We start from the raw sequence: 14881 nt of genomic DNA on the forward strand, positions 1-14881 counted from the left end.
TGATGAGGGGAATGACCTGACTCAGGCTGGCAGTGTCTGAACTGACTTCACGTGTGGCAAGTTCAAAAGGTTGCAGAACCTTGCACAACGTTGAAATCATTCTCCACTGCGCTTGAGACAGGTGCATTCCACCTCCTATATCGTGGTCAGTTGTATAGGCTTGAATGGCCTTTTGCTGCTCCTCCAACCTCTGAAGCATATAGAGGGTTGAATTCCACCTCGTTACCACTTCTTGCTTCAGATGATGGCAGGGCAGGTTCAGGCGTTTTTGGTGTTGCTCCAGTCTTCTGTACGTGGTGCCTGTACGCCGAAAGTGTCCCGCAATTCTTCTGACCACCGACAGCATCTCTTGCACGCCCCTCTCGTTTTTTAAATAATTATGCACCACCAAATTCAAGGTATGTGCAAAACATGGGACGTGCTGGAATTTGCCCATATTTAATGCACACACAATATTGCTGGCGTTGTCCGATGCCACAAATCCACAGGAGAGTCCAATTGGGGTAAGCCATTCTGCGATGATCTTCCTCAGTTGCCGTAAGAGGTTTTCAGCTGTGTGCGTATTCTGGAAAGCGGTGATACAAAGCGTAGCCTGCCTAGGAACGAGTTGGCGTTTGCGAGATGCTGCTACTGGTGCTGCCGCTGCTGTTCTTGCGGCGGGAGTCAATGCATCTACCCAGTGGGCTGTCACAGTCATATAGTCCTGAGTCTGCCCTGCTCCACTTGTCCACATGTCCGTGGTTAAGTGGACATTGGGTACAACTGCATTTTTTAGGACACTGGTGAGTCTTTTTCTGAGGTCTGTGTACATTTTCGGTATCGCCTGCCTAGAGAAATGGAACCTAGATGGTATTTGGTACCGGGGACACAGTACCTCAAACAAGTCTCTAGTTGGCTCTGCAGTAATGATGGATACCGGAACCACGTTTCTCACCGCCCAGGATGCCAAGGCCTCAGTTATCCGCTTTGCAGCAGGATGACTGCTGTGATATTTCATCTTCCTCGCAAAGGACTGTTGGACAGTCAATTGCTTGGTGGAAGTAGTTAAAGTGGTCTTACGACTTCCCCTCTGGGATGACCATCGACTCCCAGCAGCAACAACAGCAGCGCCAGCAGCAGTAGGCGTTACACTCAAGGATGCATCGGAGGAATCCCAGGCAGGAGAGGACTCGTCAGAATTGCCAGAAACATGGCCTGCAGGACTATTGGCATTCCTGGGGAAGGAGGAAATTGACACTGAGGGAGTTGGTGGGGTGGTTTGCGTGAGCTTGGTTACAAGAGGAAGGGATTTAGTGGTCAGTGGACTGCTTCCGCTGTCGCCCAAAGTTTTTGAACTTGTCACTGACTTATGATGAATGCGCTGCAGGTGACGTATAAGGGAGGATGTTCCGAGGTGGTTAACGTCCTTACCCCTACTTATTACAGCTTGACAAAGGCAACACACGGCTTGACACCTGTTGTCCGCATTTCTGTTGAAATACTTCCACACCGAAGAGCTGATTTTTTTTGTATTTTCACCAGGCATGTCAATGGCCATATTCCTCCCACGGACAACAGGTGTCTCCCCGGGTGCCTGACTTAAACAAACCACCTCACCATCAGAATCCTCCTTGTCAATTTCCTCCCCAGCGCCAGCAACACCCATATCCTCCTCATCCTGGTGTACTTCAACACTGACATCTTCAATCTGACTATCAGGAACTGGACTGCGGGTGCTCCTTCCAGCACTTGCAGGGGGCGTGCAAATGGTGGAAGGCGCATGCTCTTCACGTCCAGTGTTGGGAAGGTCAGGCATCGCAACCGACACAATTGGACTCTCCTTGTGGATTTGTGATTTCGAAGAACGCACAGTTCTTTGCTGTGCTTTTGCCAGCTTAAGTCTTTTCATTTTTCTAGCGAGAGGCTGAGTGCTTCCATCCTCATGTGAAGCTGAACCACTAGCCATGAACATAGGCCAGGGCCTCAGCCGTTCCTTGCCACTCCGTGTGGTAAATGGCATATTGGCAAGTTTACGCTTCTCCTCCGACGATTTTATTTTAGATTTTTGAGTCCTTTTTTTACTGATATTTTGTGTTTTGGATTTTACATGCTCTGTACTATGACATTGGGCATCGGCCTTTGCAGACGACGTTGATGGAATTTCATCGTCTCGGCCATGACTAGTGGCAGCAGCTTCAGCACGAGGTGGAAGTGGATCTTGATCTTTCCCTATTTTTGGAACCTCAACATTTTTGTTCTCCATATTTTAATAGGCACAACTAAAAGGCACCTCAGGTAAACAATGGAGATGGATGGATACTAGTATACTTATGGATGACGAGTGACTGATGACACAGAGGTAGCTACAGCCGTGGACTACCGTACTGCGTCTGCTAGTATAGAGATGATAATGATATAAAAAATATATATATATCACTACTGCAGGTATATATAATATAATGACGGACCTGCTGGACACTGTCAGCAGACTCCTAAACTACTAGTATGAAGAAGATAGAAAAAAAAACCCCACCACAGGTAGGTATACAATTATGGACGAGCACTGACGACACAGAGGTAGCTACAGCCGTGGACTACCGTACTGCGTCTGCTAGTATAGAGATGATAATGATATAAAAAAAAAATATATATCACTACTGCAGGTATATATAATATAATGACAGACCTGCTGGACACTGTCAGCAGACTCCTAAACTACTAGTATGAAGAAGAAGATAGAAAAAAAACCCCCACCACAGGTAGGTATACAATTATGGACGAGCACTGACGACACAGAGGTAGCCACAGCCGTGGACTACCGTACTGCGTCTGCTAGTATAGAGATGATAATGATATAAAAAATATATATATATCACTACTGCAGGTATATATAATATAATGACGGACCTGCTGGACACTGTCAGCAGACTCCTAAACTACTAGTATGAAGAAGATAGAAAAAAACCCCCCACCACAGGTAGGTATACAATTATGGACGAGCACTGACGACACAGAGGTAGCTACAGCCGTGGACTACCGTACTGCGTCTGCTAGTATAGAGATGATAATGATATAAAAAATATATATATATCACTACTGCAGGTATATATAATATAATGACGGACTTGCTGGACACTGTCAGCAGACTCCTAAACTACTAGTATGAAGAAGATAGAAAAAAAAACCCCACCACAGGTAGGTATACAATTATGGACGAGCACTGATGACACAGAGGTAGCTACAGCCGTGGACTACCGTACTGCGTCTGCTAGTATAGAGATGATAATGATATAAAAAATATATATATATCACTACTGCAGGTATATATAATATAATGACGGACCTGCTGGACACTGTCAGCAGACTCCTAAACTACTAGTATGAAGAAGATAGAAAAAAAAACCCCACCACAGGTAGGTATACAATTATGGACGAGCACTGACGACACAGAGGTAGCTACAGCCATGGACTACCGTACTGCGTCTGCTAGTATAGAGATGATAATTATATAAAAAATATATATATATCACTACTGCAGGTATATATAATATAATGATGGACCTGCTGGACACTGTCAGCAGACTCCTAAACTACTAGTATGAAGAAGATAGAAAAAAAAACCCACCACAGGTAGGTATACAATTATGGACGAGCACTGACGACACAGAGGTAGCCACAGCCGTGGACTACCGTACTGCGTCTGCTAATATAGAGATGATAAAGATGATAGAGATGAACAAAAAAAATATAACACTACTGCAGGTAAATATTTATATAATATAATGAATGACGGACCTGCTGGACACTGTCAGCAGAATGCGTTTATAGAATAAAAAAAAAAAACACCACAGGAGTGTTTAACTTTTTCAGGCAGACAATATACTGGTGGTCACTGGTCAGTCACACTGGCAGCAAAAGTGTGCACTGTACTCCTGCTATAACTGCACCCCAGTCTCCCCCACAATTCAGCTGTGTGAGCAGTGAGCACTCAGCACAGTCAGATATACATATAGATGATATTATCATGCAGCACACTGAGGCTGAGCACAGATATGGTATGTGACTGTGTATCGTTTTTTTTCAGGCAGAGAACGGATTATATTAAATAATAAATAAAACTGGTGGTGGTCAGTCACTAGTAACTATCAGCAAAACTCTGCACTCTGAGTACTCCTAATGCTCCCCAAAATTACTAAGTAATCAACTCAAGTGTCTCTATCTATTCTAACGGAGAGGACGCCAGCCACGTCCTCTCCCTATCAATCTCAATGCACGTGTGAAAATCCTTATATAGAATCCGAGTCTCGCGATAGAATACGAGCCTAGCGAGAATCCGACAGCGGGATGATGACGTTCGGGCACGCTCGGGTTAGCCGAGCAAGGCGGGAAGATCCGAGTCTGCCTCGGACCCGTGTAAAAAGGCTGAAGTTCGGGGGGGTTCGGATTCCGAGGAACCGAACCCGCTCATCTCTAGTAATAACCTGGAGACGGCATAAAGAAGTGATAAAGCAGTGATAAGTTCAAGGTGATAAACACACCAGCCAATCAGCTCCAATATGTAAATTAACAGTTAGGAGCTGATTGGCTGGTGCGTTTATCACCTTGCACTTATCACTGGTTTATCACTTCCTTATGCCATCTCCTGGCTTAATACATCTGCCCCAATATCTGTAAAACATCTGTAAAACAGTCTGGATGTCCACTCACATGATACATTAAAGCCACTATAGCTTCCAAAAGACTGGGCCATCCCATCACCGGGGTCACTACCTGATCCTTAGGACAGTTGGGAGGTATAATAACTTGGGGCTCATTTATCAATGAGTGATAAAACTTGTTGTGAATAATAAAACTCATTGCTAATAAATGGTGCTCCAGCCAATCAGCTCATGTCATGTGTACAGCTCCTAATTATCATGTATTTGAAAAATGACAGTTGTGAGCTGATTGGCTGGAGGACCACTTATCATACGCAACAGGTTTTATTAGTCACAACAAGTTTTATCACTTGTCGATAAATGGGTCTCTAAATGTGTTGTCTATAAACGGTTTGTAGTTTGGGCTACAAAGTGTCCTCACTCTATCCACATAACTAAGGGGGTCATTCCGAGTTGATCGTACGATCATTCACACTGACATGCGGGGGGGGGGGGGGGGGGGGACCCAGCACAGGGCTAGTCCGCCCCGCATGTCAGTGCCGCCCCCCCCCTCCCCGCAGAAGTGCAAAGGCATCGCACAGCGGAGATGCCTTTGCACTTCAAGAGTAGCTCCCGACCAGCGCAGCTTTAGCGTGCTAGCCGGGAGCTACTCGTAGCTCCCCGGCCCGCAGCGGCTGCGTGTGACATCACGCTGCCACTGTGGACCGCCCCGCTCTCCCTAAACGGCGGCTTAACACAGCCATCCAGGCAGAGGCGATCGCTGTGCGGGAGGGGGCGGAATGGCGGCGTTTGCCCGCCATTTTGTGGGTTTGGTCCAGCCAACGCAGGCGTGGCCAGACCGAACGAGGGGCGGGCCGCAGCAGCTGTGTGACGTCACACGCAGTCGCTGCGGGCCGGGGAAGGTTGAGTAGCTCCCGGGCCAGCACGCTAAAGCTGCGCTGGCCAGGAGCTACTCTTGAAGTGCAAAGACATCGCCGCTGTGCGATGCCTTTGCACTTCTGCGAGGGGGAGGCCGGACTGACATGTGGGGCAGACTAGCCCTGTGCTGGGCGTCCTCCCGCATGTCAGGGAAGATGATCGTAGCTGTGCTAAATTTAGCACAGCTACGATCAACTCGGAATGACCCCATAGACCGCTTAGGTTCCTGCCAAGTTTCCACTGGTCCTGAATGATTTTGTTTGCATATCTTAACAAATGGAGACGTTATCCGTTCTATAGATCTACACTAAAAGGTCTACAGTCAATAGGTCGACCACTAATGGTCGACATGCATTCGGTCGACATGGTCAAAGGGTCGACTGTTCAAACAGTCGACATGTTCAAAAGGTCGACATGACAATGGTTGACACACATATGGTCGATACAAGTTTTTTTAAAATTGTTTTCAACTTCTTCATATGTTACCATCCACATGGACTACGATTGGGAATAGTAACCTTGCCCAAAGCTTCGCTCGCCATGCCAGGGGACGTGCTACACTAATGGGGCTTGTTTTTGGCCAATAAAGTGAGAAAACGCCCCCCCCAAAAATAAAAAATTCTGTCTGTCTTTTATGTGTCGACCATTTCCATGATGACCTTTTGACCCCGTTGACCTTTTCTACAGTCTACCTATTCCATGTCGACCTTTTTACCCTGTCGACCTTTTGACCCTGCCGACCTATTGCTTATCGACCATTAGTGGTCGACCTAATGACTGTAGATCTTTTTAGTGTAGATCTAATAATCCACAACGAAGGAGATGGAGAGGAAAAGTGGGCCCAAATCATTATGTGGCTTAAGGCCCATGGGCAGGCTTGGACTGGCCCACAGGGGTACAGGGGAAACCACCGGTGGGCCCCACTGCCTGGGGGCCCACCTCCTGCTCTAAGGATCAGGTTCCAGACTATGCACCTGAATTATACATTATATATATTTGTTACCTTATACTGTACTATGGTGTTGGTGTATTTTCTACAGTGCATTGCTGTTATTAATCTGGTACATTATCATGCATGCAGCAGCTGAATTTATTGTATATATTTATGAAGGGGCCCAGATGTTGCACTCTCTAATGGTTAGTCAAACCAATGATGTGGCAAGCCACACCCCCTCTGCAGACTGACCATACCCCTAAACATGGGCCCCTACCACTGCATTCCCCCGGTGGGCCCTACATGCACCAGTCCGACACTGCCCATGGGGTATAAATCCAGCTCTGGACCATCCCTGTTTCTTGCAGTTTGTCTATTTCTTTTTTTCAAAGTCCTAGGAAAGATCTGTGCTCCGGTGATGTTTTATTTTACTACATTATACTCTTGCACATATAAATCTGGAGATGGCACCCTCTCCTGTTCCGGATGTGTGTTTCAGCATCTCCTATCCTCTCAGTTCTTGTCTTCCATTCAGACTCATTAGTGGACCTTTATATTAGCATCTCAATGAAACAATGAGAGTTTAATGCTTCTCCTGCGCTCTCTACAGCACTTAAAGAAGATTTACTGTAATGACGCACAGAGAAAGAGCCCTCTCCCTGCCTGGGAGGCTACGCTACCAGATCTGCTGTTTCCTCTACTTCAGATGTGTGTACCCTCTTGTCTGTTCTCCTCTCCAGCTTAATTAGCATTTGCATCAAGCAAAAACATGTCTTAATGAGAGAAGAGCAGAAAGGTCAGATTTCACAGGACGGAATGTATATATGTTTCATGTATGGAAAGCCATGTTTACGGCTTAAATTAATGGTGACAGTTGATTGGGAGGAATGTCATTGTTGCATGCGTCACTGTGTGGTGTAAGGCTTTAAGGGGGAGATAAAGTACGAACCAGTCAGCTCCTGTCATTTTACAGACTGTGTTTGGAAAAGGATAGGAGCTGATTGGCTGGAAATGTATCTCTCTCGAAGCAAAGATAAACTTTCCCCATAATGCTTTAGTCAGAGCATGGAATTAGAAAGACCAGGATGTACTTTGCAGATGTGCATGCCCCAATGAATGGCTTGGATCAGGGGCCTCGAGAGGGGAGGGGGGAGTGGGTACTAATCAGCGGTGCAAGTATGCGGGTATGCTCGGGTACGGAGTACCCATAAGAATTTGGCAGCGGGTACGCAGTACCACCTGCCACACACTTTGCCATTACCACAATTATAATGTGCCACAAAGCTACAAGACCATGGTGCTTGGCAGTATGACGGCTCCTCCCACTTTGTCAGGGTTACTGGGAGTGCGACAGTGGCTGTATTTTCCTGTTATAATGGAAGCATTACTATATATTGTTATTAAATTGGGGGCATTACTATATATTTCTATTATACTGGAGATATCACTATATATTTCTACTATACTGGAGGCATTACTATGTATTTCTATTATACTGGAGGTATCACTATATATTTCCATTATACTGGAGGCATTACTATATATTTTTAGCCTTGCCTCCAGATAAAAAAAGGGGGGGGGGGCTGTTGTGTGGCCACACCGCTAGTGTCATGTAGCCACTCCCACTAGCAGCATGTGGCCATGCCCTCTCACAACACATGGTCACGCCCATTTTCAGCACTCAGGACCACTAAGAAAATATTTCTACTTGCACCACTGGTACTAAATACCTGGACCCAGGCCTCTTGGAGGGGCTCATAGGGGGTTCAGGCAAGTTGCTTGGGGGGCGGGGGGTGGAATGTCAACCTTTGTAGTGCATGGTGCAACTTCCTGGTGATGCACATAGTATTTTCCAGATGGATGTAGTCATGGGCCATGCTTCCTTCAGTACCCAGGCCTTGCAGCTGTTTTTTTTCCAGTTGCCCAGAAACCCCCCTTCCCCACAGCCTGGCCACCAGCTACTACATTCAGTATAAAGGATAGAATGAAAAAGCTGCACATGCTAAATGCTCAGACATTGCACCAGAGAGAGAATCTGGTACTGTATGTATCTTACTGTGATCATTGGGCCTGTACATTTATGTATTATTTATTAACAGTTTCTTATAAAGCATGGGGGTCAGCTGCGGCTGGAGGTGAATCAATAAGCTCAACTGTGCAATTCCCAACATCAGGATCCTAAGTTCATGTGTAAGTGTTAGGCTTCTGAATTATTTTCACCTATTATTTTTCTGAGATTTATGTACTTTATGTCTGTGCAGATTTGTAATTTTTATAACTATAACTTGAATGATTTTGTTTGAATTAAAAGATAATTCATTCTAGCATATTCTCCACGTCTTTTGGTGAATCTGCAAGCCTGTGCTGCCCAAGCTATGTACCAAAGTTTAAGTGAGTTTGCAATGAACAATTCTGGATGCAGATAGCTGCAGATAACTGTCCGGTGTCCATACACTGATGTTTTGGGGTTCCTCTGCTTGTTCCAGTTACTGGGTTTTCATTAACCACACGTGCTGAAGTAACCATAAGTCACTGGTGACGATTGTCAGATTGAGGTATCTAGGAAATTGTCCGGCCTGTCCTGGCAGCACATGTAAGAAGTACTGTATTACAGAAACTGCACTTTTTTTCTGGGCATCCTTCATGGGCTGGCGACAGTCGCTCTAAAATGAACTATTTTGAACCCCCCCTCCAGAAATCCTCCTTTTGCCCCTAAAGCGCTCTGCAGCTATTTTGTTTTTAATTAAATGGTCCTCTTCCTATAAATGTAGTAGTGTATTTTGGTTGAAACTATTGCAATAATAATAATAGTCCTCTTTAATTATTATTATCATATATTTATATGGCGCTACAAGGGTCCTGCAGCACCTAACAAAGTACATAAATTAATAAGCAAAACAAGAAAACAGTGACTTACAGTACAAGACAATGGCTGGTATACAATTAGCAGCGGTAATTTACAGCAGCTAATGGATCAGCCCAGGGCTATCCAATTAACCCCAATAAGTAGCACTTAGTGGGTATTATACATTGGGTGCCTCGGGTGCCTGGAGCATTATCCGCAATAAGCAGCCGCCGGAGACCCGTTTTTTCACAGTAACGCATGGGCCCGGGAAGTTATCCCGGAACTCGTGTTATCGGCCAAAAATGGGTAATTTACTGCATGATAAAAATGTGCTTTAATTGGATAGCCCGATAATACTACCGCATGCAATTGGATACCAGCCAATGTAGGAAAAGTACATGTTAAATAAACATTGCTGCATCAGGGGACAGGACACTGAAATAATCATCAGGGTGGCAGAAACTGAGGGTTAGATGCCATTGAAGGAAGTATGGAGGAGAAAATAGTCTAAAGAGGGAAAAACTCATGAGGGGTAGATGCCCTGCTTGTGAGATCTTACATTCTGAAATGAAGGATTATCCTGTATGAACACTTTGATAAACCAATAGGGACTAGTCTTTGATAGACCTTGGGGTAACAATGAACCAATAGGAACTAGGCTTTGATAAACCTGGGTAAGAATGAACCAATAGGAACTAGGCTTTGATGAAAATGTGGTAAGAATGAACCAGTAGGAATTAGGCCTTAATATCTTAGGATGAGACTCATGCTTGTGATAGATGCCCCTTCTTTTGTCCTAGTAAGGAGAGATTTAATTAATTCTTGACTGCCAGCCTTGAAATGTTTTTAAACAAAGGAGAATAAAATAACAATTTCATCAATCTTCACTTAATTACATTCCAGGGAAACAATATGCATCCTGTGTTTTTCTTAATTATGTTTAGCTGTGAGGAATGTATTATTTTATATAGGTTACCGTTAAGAGTGTATGTTCCGCACATTATATGGCTGGCTTGCATAATCTTGGTGCATATTAATAATAGCAATTACCAATGTGTGTTCTGCAAGCAATACAAATAAAACAGCATCATATTAATTACCAGCCAGGCGGATTACGTGGCAAAGACTCCGGGTTATTGTATTCACCGTCCATGTTTGGTAATAAAAGAATGCTACAGTAACTACTGAAATCCATATCAGTTCCCATTGTTCAAGCCACAGCCCCTCGCTGAGGAAGTGTATTCCATGAGTGCCTTGCATGATAAATACAGACAATTTCATTTTTGGAAAGGGTTTGCTTTAGTTATCAATCAATGAACCTGAATAAATAGCTGAGAAATAAAAAAAGGGCGAATGATACTCAGGGAATCACTTTGTAGTCATTTCTGTAGCAACGTTACACATTTTATCTCAGCATAAAAGATTGTCCTTTCTGTACTCTATTATTCACCATGACTCCAAAGGTTGTAGAGGTTTTATTGGGTCTGTAATGAGGGGTGTGCACTGTGCAACCGAAGCCACCATCCAAGGGGGTGACATGGCCACTGCACCATTGGTAACCTTAAACAGCTTGCATCTCAAGGTAGCCCACTACCTAGAGTGTTCCTGAAATGCTGTCCTGTGATCTCATGATGTCATGTGCGTTGGGGGCAATCAGGGGCAAACCCAGGATTTCTAGAGGGGGGGGGGGGGTTCCAAATGCAATCCACAGTCTCCCACTCTGCGGAACATTGGCACAGGCGAGGGTGTCCGGGGGAGCGGTGGAGGAGCCTAATACAGACCCTGGGCATTAATGTACAGATTGGTCTTTTTATGCACTGGGTAGTGTATGGAATACAGTAATAATATTTAACACTATAGATGGTTCATAGTATAGACTGTAACAAACATACAGTATTTAATTAATATAAATAAAATAAGTGGTCAGGAAAATGTAAAAATCCCATAATAAATAAATACAGACATACACAAATATAATAGAACCAGTAGAGACAGAACTGCACTTTCTAAAAACATATTCTCCCAACTCATGGTAAGGCTCCTGTCTCTTCTTTATGGCAGCTACTCTCTGGTCCAGTGAGCTGATTGAGGGCTCAGATCCACACACACAGCAAACTTGGTAGAAGATGCTGCTACCACTGGGCATGTGCAGTAGCTTGGCTCTATCCCTTACACTGCATGATGTGGCTGCAGCTCTAGTAATTGTATTGTATACTGTTGATAATATGGTCATAATCTGAACCGCTGGTCAAGAGGAGGGTGGTGGTGGTGGTGGGGGGGGGGGGGGGTTATGGGCAACTGGAAACCTTACCTGTGTTTGCCTATGGCAGTAGGTGTGGCTCAGGGCTCCCTTGTGTCCTCCTATGGATCTTATACTGAATGTGGTAATAACAGTATGCTGCATCTCCTTAGCAAACATGGTTTTGAATAGAACTTTAGGCAACAATCCACATACAGTATAGGGTTTTTTCTTTAAATACTGTAGCATGTTAAGAAGATCCTTTAAATGTTCATCATTTATCTAAGCTGTCGCCTAGAAATCTCTTTTTCAAAATCACTATGAAGGGGGAAAAAATATGGCTGAACGGCACAAGCATTTAATCAAAATCACTAGGGAGTGAAAATAAATATGGCTGCTAGACATAAGCCTTGCAAAATCTCTATGGAGGGAAAATAAGTATGGCATATGTAAGCATAGGATCTCAGACTGTTAGCATGTTATATAATTGCAGAGGGGAGGAAAAGGATGGGGAGGATGTTACAATGAAACCAGAGCTCAGAGGGGCCTTCCATAGCCTCTCTGCTCAATACATCATTTGTCATTTGACTGTGGTTGTAATGGTAGTCATAAGCATTATGGAAGAACTGAAAAATTATCAATCATTAATAGTAGTCTGAATAATAAGAATAAATAGCAAGAGACTTCTAAGCCTATCACAGTGATTTAAAAAATATATATTTTTATGGGTTTGCTGCTTAGGAGCTGATAATGCAAACTTTAATAGCCTGGCCCTGAAATCCAGATGCATCAGTCAGCTGACCAAAACATGGAATTTTTTTTTGTCCTGGAAGACCCATGGTTTTTCTTTTCATGTAGGGGGTGAAATTCTCATCTAAAAATCGTAGCTGGGACAGAGACGAGGTTCTGAGACGATGGAAGAGAACTTAAGCAGAAACCTCATGACTTTTGCTTGCGAAGTGTCAACGTGATAGTCATATGTGATTCTGAAATATTCACTTAGTCTCCCATGGCAGCGGGAGACTTTATCTTTACATGATCTGGGAGTTACCCGCAGAATCATACATCTGGGGACAGAAGTTCTAGTAGGGTGCAGTAAATTGTTTGGTCCTTTTAAGGGGTGTGGTATGCATACCGACAGCGGAATCACAGTGGGGGTGGGGGAGCCCAGTGCAGCAAGCCCCTTGCGGGCTCGGTGGCGAGACAGGTTCTATTCCCACCCTATGGGTGTCGTAGACACCCAGGAGTGGGAAATGTTCCTGTTGGTCGGCATGCCAAACGTCGAAATTGTGAGGGGGTGGGATGTAAGGGGAGGTCACATGACTACATCCCCCTTTTAAGCCACATCCATTGATGCAACAAAACTAGTTTCAGGTAAGATGGGGGGCTCTGCTGCACGGTAGGTGCCAACCATGGGCCCCTCTCTTAAAACTCATTTTTGGCAGGGACATATTGCCCAAAACAGATAACCATACTGTAACAAGTTTTAAGGAGTAGAACATGTTTTTTCAAAACCAGGAGTGGCGGCTGCAGCACAGTCCAGTATTCAAATAGGGCACAGGTTCTCAAACTTGGTCCCCAGGACCCCACATGGTTCACATTTTGCAGGTTACCTGTAGATTTTTAAAATGTGACAGTTGGTGAAATACAGTGCACCTGCTGGGTGAAATGGAAAACGTGAACCGTGTGGGGTCCTGAGGACCGAGTTCGAGAACCTGTGCCCTATTTGAATACTGGACTGTGCTGCAGCCACCACTCCTGGTTTTGAAAAACATGAGAACCACTTAAATAGGGGATCCCCACCAACTGCGACCTCAAACGCTGCCACACATCGCCGGTTGAGGGTTACTGGCAGTTGGGGTGGCTCCCCTATTTGAATTTTGGACTGGGCTGCAGCCTCACCTCTGGATCCGCCACTGCTGCCCAACTCTCCATTGGAGTAAGGTGAGGAGTGGTAAGGGAAGGGGCGGTAGGGCAATTATATGAGAATCAAAATCAGAGATAAAACATTTGATACACTTAGTAAAAGTGAGGAAACTGCTGAGAGAAGCATTAATAGTTGGAAGTGATTCTCGTATCACATTATCACGACACTCTCACACGAGCGCAGAACAGGCGAGACAGCACAATCTACTTATGGAAATGCTATGAAAACCCCTTATAGTCCTGATTCCAGATAAGCAGAAGTAATTTCATTTGATGGATTTTAAGATTCTTGTTTGTTGAGTGCAGAAGCGTCCATAATTTTTTAAGACCTACCTGAGGCATAGGCAGAAATCCTGTAATATATGGCTGAGAAAACCAAATATGGGATCTGTACCTTAAAAAAACAAATAAGAAAACTATTTCAGCTGTAACACGGTAACACGCAGCTGTTAAATAATAAATTGTTCCCTGTTACCAGCACATTCGCTACTAATAAATTTACAATGAAAATGTTTATCTGCTAATTTATTTGAAAAGAACTTCTGGATTGTGAAACAAGTCATCATGGGAGCAGTGTCTGGCTTTTGTCTAAATAAAAATATATCCCAATAAAAGTTTAATGCACAAACTATCCCACAAAGGAGGGAGCTGCTTTGGAACAAAGGTGGTCATTCCGAGTTGTTCGCTCGGTAATTTTCTTCGCATCGCAGCGATTTTCCGCTAACTGCGCATGCGCAATGTTCGCACTGCGACTGCACCAAGTAAATTTGCTATGCAGTTAGGTATTTTACTCACGGCATTACGAGGTTTTTTCTTCGTTCTGGTGATCGTAATGTGATTGACAGGAAGTGGGTGTTTCTGGGCGGAAACTGGCCGTTTTATGGGAGTGTTTGAAAAAACGCTACCGTTTCTGGGAAAAACGCGGGAGTGGCTGGAGAAACGGAGGAGTGTCTGGGCGAACGCTGGGTGTGTTTGTGACGTCAAACCAGGAACGACAAGCACTGAACTGATCGCACTGGCAGAGTAAGTCTCGAGCTACTCAGAAACTGCACAGAGAAGTCTTTTCGCAATATTGCGAATCTTTCGTTCGCAATTTTGCTAAGCTAAGATTCACTCCCAGTAGGCGGCGGCTTAGCGTGTGCAAAGCTGCTAAAAGCAGCTTGCGAGCGAACAACTCGGAATGAGGGTCAAAGTTGTTTAGGAAACGGCACAGAGCTGAGTTGCCGTTGAGGTATAATATTAAAAGCATAGAGGCTAATGAAGTGTTAAGTAAAGCCCATTTGCACAGCCTAACGTCATACCTCCCAACTTTGTCCCGTCGGCAAGAGGGACACATGCGCGGCGGGCGCTCCCGAAAAGGGGTGTGGCCTATGGAAAAGGGG

This window comes from Pseudophryne corroboree, chromosome 9, assembly GCF_028390025.1.
Source record: "Pseudophryne corroboree isolate aPseCor3 chromosome 9, aPseCor3.hap2, whole genome shotgun sequence".
Lineage (NCBI taxonomy): Eukaryota > Metazoa > Chordata > Amphibia > Anura > Myobatrachidae > Pseudophryne > Pseudophryne corroboree.